General features: G+C 31.2%; 1 protein-coding gene across 3 annotated transcripts in view; it reads right to left on the bottom strand.

The window, feature by feature from the left end:
- The window catches only part of LOC134725878 (FAD-dependent oxidoreductase domain-containing protein 2-like), a 60,506-nt gene that overhangs the window by 37,961 nt on the left and 3,898 nt on the right, over positions 1-18,647 (bottom strand). The window contains exon 2 of one of the 3 annotated variants that reach the window (XM_063590131.1): positions 12,899-12,956. The gene's annotated coding sequence lies outside the window, so the exon portion shown is untranslated. Of the gene's footprint in view, positions 1-8,655; positions 8,676-8,879; positions 9,016-12,898; positions 12,957-18,647 lie in introns of those variants that run through there. The other 2 variants (XM_063590132.1, XM_063590133.1) reach the window with 2 other exon arrangements.

The raw sequence follows: 18,647 nt of genomic DNA, 5'->3' as shown, positions 1-18,647 counted from the left end.
CAAAGATGCTGGTCCTTCTAAAAGTCATTTAGAGAAAACTTGTGTATTATCCTTGGACTGTGTTTAGACTTTCTTCATCCTCAAACTGTGTTTAGACATAAAAACTAACTGCTTAAACCTTACAAATGGGAAATTAAGTACAATCTATTCAACTATCTTTAATTTATACTTTAAATTTTTAATCAAAATTCATTCCAATAGGTCAAGAACCTCAAGTAAAAAGATGTTATGAGTATTAAAAATTTAGAAATATTTGTCTAATAAAATGACCATAACTTTTCAAAAGGATTAAAATATTAAAAAGAAAGAAAATATAATACCTAGAATACAGCTGAACAAACTTTATGCTAATAGATATAGGAAGATGTGGTGTGAGTGCCAATGACTATATACATTACTGCATGGTATTAAAGTGATAACCATAACTGGAATTACGACTATCCCAATATGGCGATGGTAGATAAAAGTAAAATCTTTACAGTCATTTTTCTCAAATGTAGCATGTTTTTGTCAAAAGTTACTCAGCTGCAAGGTTTTTCTATAGCATTACATCATATTTGAATTGTAACGGTGCACTGGAATTGTCTAAGCAATTTAAAAATTACTGTTGAAAAATTTGAAATGATAATCATAACTCTATGGCATTTTTTTGGTTTGGTAATTGTAATTTCTTTTTCTGATAATAGTAACTGAAAAACAACAAATGTGTCTTACAGCATTTCAATGGTATTTTGTGAGTTAAAATGCAAATGTCTAGTTAAAAGATGATATAAACGCAAACTAAAAATAATTGAAAAAACTTACAGGTTCTATGACAAATTTACTTGTATATCTCAATTTATAACTTACAACAATATGCATAACCTTTTTATATATGTACCTGTTATTGAAAATGAAGCAGCTGTTGAATAAATTATTGTGGAAAGCAGATATTTTAATTTCTTTCAAAGTTTCAATGTTCTGTGCGCATTTAAGGTTTTTTGGGGGGGAGAAAAAGTTGGATTAGCAATATTACATATCCCAAAAGTGCAATTCTTTCAATTCATTACTCAAAACGAAAGTCCTGTATACCACATTTTAATATCATATGCCATATGTTTTGTCTCCAATATCACCTTTAGACTATAATTATGTGCGAAATGAACAAAAGTTTCCTTCAATAACTTTATAACTGAATTATAGGATTTAACAGTTGATACTTTTATTGGTGGATATGAGTCTTCATATTGCCCTTTTCCCAAATTTCAATAAAAATGCATATAGTTTAATTTTGGAGCGAAACGTATAGTTCCAGTTAAAAAAGCCATTCTTATTTTTGCCATGGATTCCCTTTTTTTTCTGTTTTACACTGATATAATATATGATTTTATATTGTTTTGATCAAATACCTATGTATTATATGACGTTTCTTTAAACAGTGTGGATGGTAAAGGATCTTGAATAGTGACCTGTTTATTGTTACTTTTGCTTACTGTTTATATTAGCCTTACTTAAATGGCACTATAGTCTTACAACTATTGCCATATACAAATGTATCATTAAACTACCTTTAAAATTGCCTCTTTGATTTTTTATAGTTCGTTCTTATGTTGTACTGTTATACCACTGTCCCAGGTTAGGGGAGGGTTGGGATACCGCTACGTTTAACCCCGCCACATTATTTATGTTTGTACTTGTCCCAAGTCAGGAGCCAGTAAATTCAGTGGTTGTCGTTTGTTTATGTGTTACATATTTGTTTTTCGTTCATTTTTTTACATAAATAAGGCCATTAGTTTTCTTGTTTGAATTGTTTTACATTGTCTTATGGGGACCTTTTATAGCTGACTATGTGGTATGGGCTTTGCTCATTGTTGAAGGCCGTACGGTGACCTGTAGTATAATGTCTGTGTCATTTTGGTCTTTTGTGGATAGTTGTCTCATTGGCATTCATACCACGTACATCTTTTTTATATCTTCTCTCACTCCAATATTTTGTGACATTCCTAGTGTTATCAGTTTATTTCCAGTGATACATGTAACATTTAATATCTGTAATTAATTAATTCAGGAAATGATTCAAGTAAATACTTCTTCACAACAACTTTGTCAGCCCTATCCTGAGTATATGTAAAAATCTGACCACATTCAAGTCAACTATTTATCATCTCCTCACCAACAGGATGTTGTCATTAAATACATAGGATTCAATGCCTAGAAATTCTTCATAGGGTTGTTATTTTCAAATCATAATATGAAATACTAGAATACTAGGATAACAAATATCAACAAAAATATTGCTGGTGTTACTATTTTTAAGTAGATGTAGTATGACTGACAATGAGTAAAAACTAAATATCAATATGAAATAGAAATTAACACACAAAATCAAAATCACTTTAAGGCCTTCAATAATTAGCAAAAATCCATACCTCGTAACAATGACATGAAAAGGACAGCATTATCAAATTTAATTCAAATAATTTTAAATGCCTTACAACCAGTGTTCTCCTGTGTGTGGGGATCATAGTAAGAGAAATATAACAACTGGATCATTAAGGTTACATTAAATTACATTTATAACAACTCCTCATTTATATGAATATTACCATTTTTTTCAAATCACATGTAATTGAATGTTTACAAGTTGTTTCTGCAAATATTTATGATGAATGAAAAGAGATAAAACAAAATCTTAAATAGGAGAAAAAGTTTGAAACTTCATTCCCCAAAACGAAAACTCATGATACAGAAACTTACCTCTAGTCTTAGATTCAGATAATTCATCTTCCTTTGATTCTCAAAAAAACTTCATTGCAAAAAAACAAATATTATTAATCTTACAAAATCAATAAATATAACCCCAACTCAAATTTCATCAATAATAAAGAAAATGTGCATCAAAATTCCATCCTAAAACCTAACTTCAGATAACTTATCATTCAATATATATATCATATACTAAACTTACAAATGGAATACACAGAACGTAATCTACTAACCATGTATTTGTAACGTGTAACCGGGCGATCAATGGATCCGTATCTGAATAATTCAGGATTTCAAGTGTTCAACCTAAATTTGCACCACAACAAGTTGTCCTATTTAAAACATTTAACACACCCTTAAATGAATTCACAATGTCAAATATATAAGCTACACAATGCACATAAACTAAATTACAAGGTGAAGTTCCTCATTCACTTTGTATAAACACAATGCCTTATTATAGAATATATACACACAATGTCACTATGCAATCACTTTGCAACATGTATTAAGCCTGAGTATTCACAATGTCACTAATATATCACTATGCAACATGCATCAGACACTTTATTACACAATGTCACCAACGGATTACTATGCAACATGCATCAAACACTTTATTACACAATGTCACCAACGGATTACTATGCAACATGCATCAATTTATATCACACAAAACGTATAAACACATTATCACATATATACAACATCTATTAACAATATCCACCAATTTGTAATATCACCTTTGAATATTCAATAAACCACTATAACACAGCGACACAAAAACACTTGCACAATGCTTCAATGCACAAGGAATGTATATGAACACAGCTCAACTCACACACTAATTATCACTATGAATCCGAACGAAATGAATATATTCCAAACTGGTAAGATTTAAACACAGTGCACTTTCACTTAAACACTTCCACAATATAACAACTTGCAACACCAGCAAGATTTCACAATGTATTCTCACTAATACACGTCACAATGTAACAACTTGCAACACAAGCAAGTATACACCTTGTACTTTCACTGTACAATAACTTATTATATAAGTTCACTTTATAACACAATCACTATTCGAAATATTCACATATAAATCCAAACACTATAATTTATATCCTTTGAATCACTAAAGCCACTCTACTTACCAGTTGGAATATTTAATCCTAGTTAACTGTTCAATGGTCCACATAAAACTGACCAAGTTTCTCTGTCTTGAGCTGCCTTATATACTACGATATGGAACGGTCCATTATACGTGAAGGGGTGAAAATCAAGACTATACCAAAATTAGGGGTGTTTTAAGTAATAGATGGTGCTCCAACTATGGAGAAACTTGTATACATATAGAAACACAATTAACAGGGAAAGACAACTGGAGTTTCACATCAAAATAAATATACTATGACCGATTTTCGTTACACTACCCACGCCTCAAAAATCATGCGTCCTCGCATGACTCCTTGAATATATCTGACATGCTGATAAATCATCTATCAAAGTGGCCATTTTTCATACCCAAACTCCTACCATAGTGCAGTCACTATTTCCATTGGACATACCTGCTGACCACAACGTCAGCCTACCATTTTGTCCATCAGGTCTTAACTGATGACATCACAAGGCACAACCCGTAGAAACAAAGTCTACCTATGTCCTAATTCCTGTCAGCCATATCAAAACACATTAAACTTTCTTCCTATACACAAACACTATTCACCAGATTTTTCCTTTTGTCCGAATAAAACTTTTTAAAACTTCCCACTTCAAAATATCTGTTTCCAACATAAACCTTTTTCCTTTTACCGTCTGTAATTTTGAGTGTCACTACCAAAGAATTAATTTGACAAGTTCCTAACAAATTTTGCCTCTGCATCGGCCCCAAGGAGCCTTCTCTTAACGAAATCTGCAGGAGGGGTCTTTTACATGCACAGGGCGTGACATATTCCTGTACATGGGGCCTCGGATTTAACGTCCCCATCCGACGGACTCGAATTAAGTAACTATGTACACTATATACACTACAAAACTATCTATATACACATATACATTGATCCTTTACCCCAAAATGCTTCCTCTTTTCATGCTCACGGTTACTTTCTTCCAAACACTACAGTATATCTTATTAATTCAACACCATCTTTAATTCCTGAATCATTTTCCTTTTGTAAAGAATAAGAGGATGAATTTGCACAAAAATTTGTCTGAAACAATATTCCAAGTTTTCAATTTCACTTGATGTCCAATTTCCAAATCAAACAGATTTTCTGCCATGTCAACTGACTAAATGTTCCTTCTTACTAAAATGTACAAGACTTTGACTACAAACACAACTATCATATTACAACTGGTTCAATCATATAAATATTTACAGTAGCAAAATCAACACATGAAATCCCACCGCTGCCACCAAATTTGTAACGTGTAACCGGGCGATCAATGGATCCGTATCTGAATAATTCAGGATTTCAAGTGTTCAACCTAAATTTGCACCACAACAAGTTGTCCTATTTAAAACATTTAACACACCCTTAAATGAATTCACAATGTCAAATATATAAGCTACACAATGCACATAAACTAAATTACAAGGTGAAGTTCCTCATTCACTTTGTATAAACACAATGCCTTATTATAGAATATATACACACAATGTCACTATGCAATCACTTTGCAACATGTATTAAGCCTGAGTATTCACAATGTCACTAATATATCACTATGCAACATGCATCAGACACTTTATTACACAATGTCACCAACGGATTACTATGCAACATGCATCAAACACTTTATTACACAATGTCACCAACGGATTACTATGCAACATGCATCAATTTATATCACACAAAACGTATAAACACATTATCACATATATACAACATCTATTAACAATATCCACCAATTTGTAATATCACCTTTGAATATTCAATAAACCACTATAACACAGCGACACAAAAACACTTGCACAATGCTTCAATGCACAAGGAATGTATATGAACACAGCTCAACTCACACACTAATTATCACTATGAATCCGAACGAAATGAATATATTCCAAACTGGTAAGATTTAAACACAGTGCACTTTCACTTAAACACTTCCACAATATAACAACTTGCAACACCAGCAAGATTTCACAATGTATTCTCACTAATACACGTCACAATGTAACAACTTGCAACACAAGCAAGTATACACCTTGTACTTTCACTGTACAATAACTTATTATATAAGTTCACTTTATAACACAATCACTATTCGAAATATTCACATATAAATCCAAACACTATAATTTATATCCTTTGAATCACTAAAGCCACTCTACTTACCAGTTGGAATATTTAATCCTAGTTAACTGTTCAATGGTCCACATAAAACTGACCAAGTTTCTCTGTCTTGAGCTGCCTTATATACTACGATATGGAACGGTCCATTATACGTGAAGGGGTGAAAATCAAGACTATACCAAAATTAGGGGTGTTTTAAGTAATAGATGGTGCTCCAACTATGGAGAAACTTGTATACATATAGAAACACAATTAACAGGGAAAGACAACTGGAGTTTCACATCAAAATAAATATACTATGACCGATTTTCGTTACATATTCACAATTTTCCTTTCCTATAAAATAAAGCTATGAAGAAGGACAATGGTTTTATATTTCCAATATTGACTTTTTAAGTCTGTTTCGTCCCATAAGATAGTACTACTTATGAAAAGTAAGAAAAATTAAGCTCTTAATGACATTTTTTTCTTCCCATGTTGGAATCATGCTGTATCTTTTTCGACTTTTAAGTATGAACTATCACATTGATAAACTAAACAATAATAAATCAATTCTCCTACACAGGACTTTCCTTAAATCTGATCAACTCTCACGTCATTCGGTTATCGCTGTTTTACAATACATGTCTACATTTAGCGCATTACTGGTAAGAAATTAATTTACGAAGCTTCATGCTCTATAATCTTTTAATTGCATGCTGACAGTATAAAATGTCGGATAATTAGTAACCAGAGTTCTAAGAGCATGACAGCGTACCCTGAGGACTGAATTATTTTGTAATCAGTAATTACATGAATTAGCTCATCAGAAATACATTCAAAATTTTATTTTGCCAAATCAGGCCACAGAATACATCAAAATCAAAAATGGGACATTTAAAGGAAATTTGAAATGACTAGATTAGTTCTATTGATATGATGATAATAACTAGTTAACAATGCTTCCACTTTAGGATAACAGGAATACAACTACAGACAGACATCTATAATAAATCGTAATGTACTGTTTTTAAATAATGTGACGAATATCTGCTTTAAAACAGTTATCTGCTTTCAAACATTTCTTTAAATAATTTACAACCATGTCTTTCTAATTGTTAAATTGGAATAGTTTACCAATTTAGATATGAGAATTCCCAATTACAGACAATATGTCTGCAATCTCCATGGATTTCCATGACTTGATAATTTTAATGGTTATATGACTATGAAATGGAGTTTGCTTATCTTTCAACAGTATTTCCTAAACAGCTGTAAATGTAGCTCCTAAATTATTCCACAACTCTATCAGTACGACAAAACAAATATTGGAAACAATAAAGATACTTGACAAGAGGATGGAGAATAATCACATATGTTTTCAAAAATCTTTTTTAGTTGCCAAACTGCATTAAATGCACATAAAAAAAAAAATACCTTCAGTTACTTATTCTTATTAAGCTAACATACAAAATTATAAACATTTCTCAGACCTTCTATTTCACATAAACCTCCAAATAAAGGAATATCTTTATTTTAGAGAGAGATCATAATTAACATTGAAAAGTTAAACAAAAAAATAAATAAATTGCTTTGCTGAGCACAGCCTGATACGACCGCAGAGGTTGAACCCTGAACAGTTGGGGCAAATTTGGACACAATATTCAAGCTTGATACTGTCTGAATTTGGATTCTGATCAATTTGTTGACAAAGTATAGGTTTCTGACACAAAATAAATGTCAAGATCTTACAAAACTATTGCGCAATACTGTACATTAACGATTCTTCTTGAAAATTGAAAATTTTGAAAAAAATAATTTGAACCCCTTGAAAAAATTAGAACCCCCAAAGTTTTTGAATCCCTAATTGGAGCAATTACCCCCACACCCAATCCCAGCCTTCCTTTGTAGTATGGAACCTTGTGGTACAATTTCAGAGAGATCCATATTCTTAAACACAAGTTATTGTCTGGAAACTAGAAAAAAAATGCTTGTTTTTGGCCCTTTTTGGCCTCTAATTCCAGCATGAATTGGGCACTTACCCCCAAACTTAATCCCAGCCTTCCTTTTGTGATATGAAACCTTGTGGTACAATGTCAGAGAGATCCATACACTTTCACACAAGTGATTATCCAGAAACTACAAAAATGCTTCTTTTTGGCCACTTTATACACAATTTATTATCCTGAAAGTAGGAAATGCTGATTTTGGGTCCCTTATGGACCCTTTTTTCCTAAAGGGTTTGAACCATCATCCCCAAAATCAATCCCAACCTTCCTTTTGTAGTATTGAACATTCTCATTAAATTTCATAAAGATTCATTCCCTTAAACTAAAGTTATAGTCTAGAAATCAAATGTGTCTTTGGACGACGATGCAGACGATGACGCAGACGACATCTGATACCATTATACAATCCAAACAAATTTTGCGGTCGTATGAAAACTGCCATTTGATGGCTTCTATACTTTCTCTTTCAACTTAATAATCCTTTATAATGGAACAGTGTGACTATTTACATTCAAATATAAAAGTGTTTATAAATAAAGTTTTAAATAATACACTAAAGTGAATTCAAATTAAATGTAACTTTATTTAGTATCTAATGTGTACTTTTAAAAAAATCAACTTACTGCATGTAAGTAAATTGTAATTATTATTCAATCCTACCGATATGTTAAATACATTAAGATTAAGACATGCTGGCTAACTACATGTATCTAATACACATCAGGGAAGTTGTAATCAATTTTACTAAAAACAATATTTAATGCAAATAAATTAAAGTTGCATAATATTACTTACAATATTTAATGACATATGTTTCAATGTATCATAGAACGTAGATAATCCTTACCTGTACGTATTACAAGAAAATTCATGTCACCAAATCAAGAAGTAATAAACAATTGTTAAGATATATAAAAAGTTTGAGACGTGTATTCATTTCCTGATAAGTTAAAGGACCCTATGTATACACTTCCTTGTGTAATGATAATCTATAGACTACTGTATTTAGATTCTATCTAAAATAAACTTTAACTTTTCTAAGAACAAATATTATAAGTGGCTAATTAAACTGTATAAACAGTGTACTTTAATTTTAACGGTAACCTAACCAAAGTAAGTACAAAATACAACAGATCATGAATTATTTCATGTATTTCTTCATTAGGCCTCTAAAATGCATTCTTAACATCTACAAGTAGCTTAACTTCTCCAACAAGAAATATATGAAAATTCAAGATGAACAAGAGGCTCTTTGGCTGAGTTGTGACCATGTGCCAGAGCATTAGGGTATATTATTTTTATAATAGGAACCAATAAATAAATGGGTCTGTATTATAATTGAAAAGAAAGAATATGGTGTATTAATTTGTGACAAAAAAAATACCAAAATTATATGACAAGTAAAAACTAGAATAGATTTTGCATGAAATGTTCAACACTTGTTTTATGGTTTTTGTTGATCTCTGTTAAATTTATTCATTTCTTTTTCTACAGTATCAACATTCAGATCTTTACATATTGTTAGACATTCATCTACTTTTGGAGACAGATAACCTAAAAAGTGATATAAATCACTCTTCTCCTATGATTCACCACAGAAATTTAAATAAGCAACAATCTCCTAAAATGGTAGAACAATCAATCAAATTTAAAACATGTCGGTCAAAAGACATGTCATTGCATGTGAACAAATATTTTCTCCAATTGAATGGACAACTGAAGATTTTATCAAATCTTTCAGAAGAGCTGCAACTGGGTTCAAAACATACTTATAGAACATACCCGTAGCCAGGGGGGACAAAACCTGCCCCCTTGAAACCAAATAAGCACTGTTCAAGTCAACATTCTGTTTGAATTGTGACTGTTAAAGTTGAGTTCATGAGTCCAAATACACCCCCCCCCCCCCCCCTTTTCCCATGAAAATTTCTGGCTACTTGCCTGTAGAAAGCATATTTATAAATTAAAAAAAATAACCGAAACAAAATACCCTAGTAATAAGTAATGCTAATGCTGGGTTAATGGACAATGGACCTACTGACTTTAAAATTAACAAAATATAATAAAATATAACAAGATTGTTCAGTTATAAAAATTCTGTAAAAAAAATAAACTTTGAGAAAACTGCTCATGCAGAAGTATGAAGTTTTGACAGAAAAATGCAAACTTAAAATTCAGGGCCCTATTTGGCCTTGTGTGAACTTTGTCCTTTCATGAACCATAACAAAAGGGAGGGGCCATATGATCTCCATGGAAATGAGATGTGTAACTGCTAATACAAATGATACCATATATCATTGACTTATCATTAGTGGTTCATCATAAACTAGCCTTCACACAAACATTAGCTTGTAAACTAATCCAAAGTTAAACCATTACTGAGGGAGCAAGGACAAATAATCTCCATGGAAATGAGATGTGCTAAAGCTAATATATCCACATGCCAAATATCATTGACTGACCATTAGTGGTTCTATTTAATCTAACTTATTAAAAACTATAACATTGTTATCTCCAATGAAGCTGCTAACGTTGGCAACAGCATTAGTCAATGCATATGGAATCTTGCTTTGAAACTTCCTAGGGGTATGACAAAAAAAGAATTTTCCCATGTAATAGGACTAAAGCTTTATTTGAAAAATTTCAGGAGTTATAGTAAAGTATTTGCTCAATTCCAATGTCTTCTGAGAAAGTATCCTAACATGCATGGATCAACTTCATTTTTTCCAGAAAAATAGTTACATTTGATATATTTATAATAGCCTAAAATATTTTTGTGGATCCCCAAATGTGAGATATTTTCTGATACAAATATAACAGAAAACCACACACTAAATTGCACTTTTCAGTAATTTTACCTGTAAATTGCAGATAATAAACAAGTCATTTGAACTTGAATAAAATTATACTTTTAAAATATTTAAGTTTTTTCACCTTAAAGTTTAAGGCTTAAACTGGAGATATTTCACGAAGTTTGTTTTTTTAACATAAATTTAGTACAAAAAACCTTACAAAGTTCAAATCTTAGGCCTAAACAATCCCGAATCCTAATAATTTTTAATCAAATAATATAATTTCATGAGACAATGATCTATTGGACTATAGCACAAATAAAATCCCAATAATGGTGACAAATTTCTGTTGGGAATAAACAATTAGGATTCATTAAAATCTAAAAGCTGCAAGAACTCATCCAGTTGGGAACTATTTTCTGATGAGTTATTTTCAGATATCAAAGAAAATATTAAAATAAAATAAATCATTAAAATTTCTTAGTAAAATCAGAAATTTATCAGTTGCAGCAAACATGTGGGAACAATGAAAACTTTACCCTTGTAATTACCGTAATCAAAATGTCAATTCATTTTATTAATTACCCTAGAAAAGGATACCTTTATTTATATATGTATCTAGATATTGAGCTATAAATGGTAGAAAACCAGTGAAATTTCATCCCAGTAATGACGAATCAATGGAAATACAATCATTAATATCTCAAATATTGGGATTCTAGTCTTTAATTATTATTAAACAGATGCTGTTTTTTCATGTACATATTATACAATTTCATGGAATAATTGATGTTATGTAGTCAAATGTGGGATGTTTTTATTTTTATAATTCATAATAAAACTTAAAACTTAGAAACTTGATGTACCTGGTACCTTATTTACACATATTTCATTAATTTATCAGTTCTGTGTCAAATATTATTTTTGTATTTTATACTATGACAGTTGTTGCATGTTTAATTTTCACATGATATATATGACAGAAAACAAAAAGAAAATTTATGGCACCAACATCACTTTGAATTTGTGAATTTCCAAGGTTAATTGATAGGGAAAAAAGCAGGCTTTTATTTCACCAAACCTCTTTACAAATAAGATGAGTACTTTCTTAAAGTAACCTACATGTACATCACAAAATCTTGACGGATTCTGATGGACTGATTTATTGCTGTGTGTAACGTCCAGTGGCAATTATTTCATACATATTCGAGACAAAATGCGTTATGGTTTAGTATTAAATTTTAAATTGTGACTTGAATGGAGAGTTGTCTTATTTGCACTCATATTACATCTTCTTATAAATTTGAGAACGGAAATGGGAAATGCGTCAAAGAGACAACAACCCAACCATAGAGCAGACAACAGCGATGGCCATCAATGGGTCTTCTATGCAGTGAGAAACTCCTGCACTCCCAGAGGAGTCCTTCAGTTGGCCCCTTTACAAATATGTTACTAGTTCAATGATAATGGACGTCATACTTAACTCCAAATAATACACAAGAAACAAATATTAAAAATTATACAAGACTAACAAAGGCCAGAGGCTCCTGAATTGGGACAGGCCCAAAAATGTGGCGGGGTTAAACATGGTTTTTGAGATCTCTACAATCCCTCTATACCTCTAGCCAATGTAGAACCAGGTGCTCTGCAGGGTGCAACTTTATACGACCCCAGTGGTTAATCCCTGAACAGTTGGGGCAAATTTGGTCACAATATTCAAGCTTGATTCTGTCAGTGTCTGAATTTGGATTGTGATAAAAAAAATTGACATAATATAGGTTTTTGTTACAAAATTAATATGGTCAAAGATCTAACAAATCTATTGCACAGTAATGTGCAAGTGAAGATTTCTTCTTGAAACTTTTCAAAATTAAAATTTGAAAAATTTTGAAAAAAATAGGTAACAAAAGAATCTAAACAAAGTGACAATTATACATAAACTAACAAAGGACTTATATATATTTATATGCATTTCAAGAAAACAAAATAAAATTCATATACATTTATTGGTTTGTAAAGTTTGGTTTGTTCTGTTAAATTCTACCTACAACGGTTATACATCAACAAACAGACTTACCTTGTGTTTTGTGACTGTTTGATGTTCAATAACCTGAGACATGAATGGATGAATTAACCTGAAATAACAATCAAAATAAATCATTAAGGTGAACATACTTGATCTTCATTTCTTATTGATAAGTTTGAAACATAATTAACATAGATTCACTGAACCAATTTTTTATATATATATATGTCGTGTACAAGTTGTGATTTTGTACACGTTATAACATGTACAAAAATATTGTACATGTTATAACTTGTATAATGCAAAAATACAAGTTATAACATGTACAAAAGTACCTCATACATGTTATAACCTGTACAAAATATTGCTTAAAAATGGTTTTAACTTGTACAAAATCGAAAAATAAGGATATTTTTCTAATATCGCAACAGACGATATTGACCTCAATAACATTTTCATAACGTTTTTATTATTCCTTCATGTTATTGTGTTTTGTCCTTTTTTGAAACAGTTAATGTCTAGGGGTCGGTATTACGAAGCATTCCTAAGACCTCTCATAAGATATATCTTAGGACATGTCTTATGATCCTCTTATGACTATCTATGGACATATCTTTATTTGATGAATTATAATTGTGAGTGTCCACTCTGAAGGCAATAGTAAAATACTTTCTTTCTAGTTGACACTAAAAGACATAAGAGGATGGCCAGGATAGATGTGTCTACAAATACAATTTGGAATTGAAATGGGGTATGTGGTTAAAAGACAACAACCTTCCCATGGAGCAGACAACATCGGATCCAAAGGCAACAAATACATGCTTTCAAAGTAGAGGATATATATTTAAAACATCAAAATGACATTCGCCTCATGCAATGATCTTATAGTTTATAAACAAAAATTAAGTTATAAATTTACATAAGTCATGCTGAAGGCCAAAAATGTTGAAGAGAAGATCCAAAGATATTGATAATGAAGCATGGTCCAATGCAAACTATTTTAGCTTTCTCTTGCTTTTACAGAGTAAGCATATAAGACATTGTTTTAGTTTTTGCATGCTATAAAATCGAGAGGGAGTTTTTCCCAAAATTATTAGGAATCGTTCTTAAACTTTTTGGAAGAATTTAGTTACTAGTATCTAATTATAATTGTCATTGAGGAATGCAAGCTTTTAGTAAATAGTTTCACACTTATTTAAGCCATGATGGACTGCATGAAACATACAATTACATGAAATCGCATTGTGCCAACATAAGTCATGAAACATATATTTCTGAAATTTTGTGATCATTGTCCTTTACAGAAAAAGACACTTTGTGGCCTATTCATTGTTGTTCTTTATGCATTGGTAAATTTAAATGTATATTTTACTTCATTAAGATTTATTTTAAATTTTGTACAAGTTAAAACCATTTTAAAGCAATATTTTGTACAGGTTATAACATGTATGAGGTACTTTTGTACATGTTATAACTTGTATTTTTGCATTATACAAGTTATAACATGTACAATATTTTTGTACATGTTATAACCTGTACAAAATCGCAACTTGTACACGACATATATATTACACTAATTCAAAAGTAAATATAAACCAATTATAATAAGAGCACCTTTTCAAAAATATAGTGTTTTAAGGCTTTAATGTGTTCTGGGCCCTTTAACTGTTTAAGTGATCTTGTGGTTGTTGATGTTTAAAGCTGTTAATTTAAACAATAGTGTGGTGATTTTGAAATGTTTTTGGTTTTTTAAATCTAATCTTTAAGTATAAGAAAAGTATATTTTAAGAAAAATCTGCCAAAACTGAAACATGATAATAAAAAAATTAAAAACCAATTCTTCAGAGAACAGTTGAAGGTCTTTCCACCTTGATAATAAGAATGAAATTTAAAAAAAGATGCTAGAAAATGTAACCCTTGTTGATGTTATTTGGTACCTCAAACTGATATAAAAAATAAGATTAATAGGTATATGCAGGAGACTTTATTGTTTTATAATGAACAAGAAAGAATTAAGAGCAAAGGTCAAAATCTAGAACGTCAAGTTGACCTTTGACCTTAACTTCAATTTCAAGGTCAAAGGTCAGTGATCTCAAATCGGAAGGCCCGAGGTCAATCACTTGTATGGTTGTGGAGAAATACCTATTTCAAATACAAAAGGGGATGATTCTTATAAGGGTTGACCAAAACACTTCCACTGAAATGGGTTGAAGTTGTCCGTTATTGTTAACAGTAATTTGGCAAACACATCATATCATTAACTGTTACAGTTTCTTTTGAATAACGATAACAAGTAAAATTAAAAATTTATAACATGACCTTGACCTTTGACTTTGACCTCAATTTCAAGGTCATGGGTCACTAAACTCAAATTGGAAGGTCAGAGGTCAATCACTTGTATGGTTGTGGAGAAATAATGATTTCAAATACATAAGGGGAGAAAACTCCTATAAGGGTCAACCAAAATTCTTCGACTGAATAGGTTGAAGTTGCGCCTTATTGTAAACAGTAATTTGGCAAACATATCATATCATTAACTGTTTTAGTTTCTTTTAAATAACGATAACAAGCAAAATTCAAAATTTATAACATGACCTTGACCTTTGAACTTGACCTCAATATCCTTTTAATGGACCAAGGACTTCAAATCAAAAGACTGTAGGCCTCTACCAATTATACCTTATGAATTTATCCAACATATCGACTATCTTAAATTTTCAAAGGGAAACAACTCCAATAAGATGTCTTCCGATCACTCCAGTCAAAATAAAACAAATCATTCTCAATTTGGTGAAAACAGTTTGTAACAAGAGGCTGTCACAACGACAGCAAACGGGATTTATTAACATTTATTTGTGTCCTGGCAATATCACAAGAACCATTACTGATGAATGGTGAAATTGAACATCGTCAATATCAAATTTGACCTTAATTTTGTAGTCAGTATCAACATATTAAAATTTGAAAAGCTTAGATTGAAAGGTTCATGAGTAAATGCAACAGCGTGAATGGAAACGCCATTTTACGACTTTCAAAGAACCATAACTCCTGAACGGTAAAAGTCAAAATCGTCATTATCAGACTTGACCTCCATTTTGTTATCGGTAACAACATATTAAAATTTGGGAAGCTTTGGTAGAACAGTTCATGCGTAAATGCACGGACACGACTGGAAACTCCATTTTTCAATCTTTCAAGAACCATAACTCCTGAACGGTAAAAATCAAAATCGTCATTATTGAACTTGACCTCCATTTTGTCATCAGTAACAACATATTAAAATTTGGGAAGCTTTGGTAGAACAGTTCATGGGTAAATGCACAGACACGACTTGAAACTCCATTTTTCAATCTTTCAAGAACCCTAACTCCTAAACGGTAAAAGTCAAAATCATCATTATTGATCTTGACCTCCATTTTGTCATCGGTAACAACATATTAAAATTTGGGAAGCTTTGGTAGAATAGTTCATGCGTAAATGCACGGACAAGACTGGAAACTCCATTATTCAATCTTTCAAGAACCATAACTCCTGAACGGTAAAAGTCAAAATCACCATTATTGAACTTGACCTTCATTTAGTTGACAGTAACAACATATTAAAATTTTAAAAGCTTTGGTTGAACGGTGGATTTTTGGTTGATTTGCTGCACTTCAGTGTTCCTGTCAGTGTTGTTCCTTTGTTTTCCTCTTATACTTGATGTGTTTCCCTCAGTTTTAGATGGTAACACAGATTTGTTTTCACTTAATCGATGTATGACTTATGAACAAAAAATGAAAATCTAGTAAATAAAATAGGGCTGACTAAAACATATAATACACTGATCAATCATATCAAAATAGGACATTCTCAACAAGAATGTGTCCCAAGTACAAGAATGCCCCACTCACACTATCATTTTCTATGTTCAGTGTACCATGAAATTGGGGTAAAAACTCTAATTTGGCATTAAAATTAGAATGATCATATCATAGGAAACATGTGTACTAAGTTTCAAGTGGATAAGACTACAACTTCATAAAAAAAAAAACCTTGATCAAAAACTTTAACCTGTAGCGGGACAAACAGACAGATGAACAGACGAACAAATGGACTGATGAACGGATGGACTAACGAAAGGACCTACAGACCAGAAAACATAAGTCCCCTCTACTATCGTAGGTGGGGCATAGAAATTAGAATTAGCTCATATGTAGTTAAAATTGAAATGGAAACTACCGTATAGCGGGTTATTTTCGCGGGGTGCAAATTTTCGCTTATTTTCGCGGATAGAACAAAATCGTCAAAATAAGTTCCGCCAAATTAAAGGTGTACATACAAAGGTATGAATACAAGTTTTTAATCCGCCAAAATAATAACCGCCAAAATATTTCGTATACCTTGTTCAATGAAAATCGCGAAATTTTACATCCGCGAAAATAACCCGCTATACGGTATTACCCAATAATGGTTTTGAGTATTTAACCTTAATAACAAGTGAACATAAACTGTTGTAATGTGTGAAAACAAGATTTTTTTTCGTTTTTGTACTGAACTCTGAGAGTTCCTACATGGACATAATTACATAATACCCTGACATTTATTACTTTGCATGAGAAGAATTGATTGACTCCATATTTAAGTCGGAACAGAAAATTGACAAACAGATCAAGTTCAATAGAATTATCCATTTTTTTAACAGATAAAATAGCACCTGAATGTCCAATATTAATTGAAAAGTTAATGCTGCATGTACCTTATACAAATTGACAATAGAGGCTTGTACAATAAGCAGCTTATCTATGAGTCAGAAATAACACTAGCATCAGAACAAATGTCATATAGAGATGCTTTATTTAATATCAAGTACATGGTATTATCACCTATGACAAAATATTAATTAATATCAAGTACATGGTATTATCACCTATGACAAAATATTAATTGTATTAATATACAATGTTCTACCATGAAGTTCATCACACTATGTTTAAGATATATACCCTGGTTTTTAATGGCTTTTGGTAAGATTGTTAATCAACTTTACTTTTTTACAATAAAATCTTAAGACTATCAAATTAATTTAAATAACAACTTTGTGCAACTTTTGATACCAGAAAATAATGTTCTGTAAATTTGAAAATATTGTAAACATTCAATATTGCATGAAACTTGCCAGTTTATATTCACCCCTTAAAATTATTCTTAATAAACCAAATATACTTGACCTATTGCTATAGTTGCTTCAGGTATCTGAGAAAGCGACCAAACCATGAAAATTAGGTCAAGGTCAGATGAAACCTATCAGTAGGACATGTACACCTTACAATCATTCCATACATCAAATATAGTGAATATCTTATTAATTAAAGTATTGGAGAAATAGACCTAAACTACAAAAACTAAACACTTCTTGTCTGTACTAGCCATCTTTCACAGAAAGTTAAAAATTGAGAATGGAAATAAGGAATATGTCGTAGAAACAACAACCTGATCAAACAGCATATCATTTAGTTTACAAATTTAGATCATGGATCATAGATCATGGATGATGTTTAATTACGTGTTTTTCAGTAGTCAGATACACCATACATTGCTATCAATTGCATGTAGGGAAAACGTCTGTGATGTCCCAAAAAACATATAGCTGGTTCATCTGTCATCAGAGGGAAAACAACAGTTTTGTACCCTTATATGGTCACACTTAACAAGATCAGATATCTATTTTAAGAAATCTAAAAATTTACCTACATGTATAATGGTTTAGATACAAAGTGAAAAATATTGTGCGTCACACTGGCACTGATAATTGCTTCTTTAA

The sequence above is a fragment of the Mytilus trossulus genome, chromosome 7, assembly GCF_036588685.1.
Source record: "Mytilus trossulus isolate FHL-02 chromosome 7, PNRI_Mtr1.1.1.hap1, whole genome shotgun sequence".
Lineage (NCBI taxonomy): Eukaryota > Metazoa > Mollusca > Bivalvia > Mytilida > Mytilidae > Mytilus > Mytilus trossulus.
The sequence above is the reverse complement of the archived record's forward strand: the minus strand, read 5'-3'. Positions and strand labels throughout refer to the sequence as shown.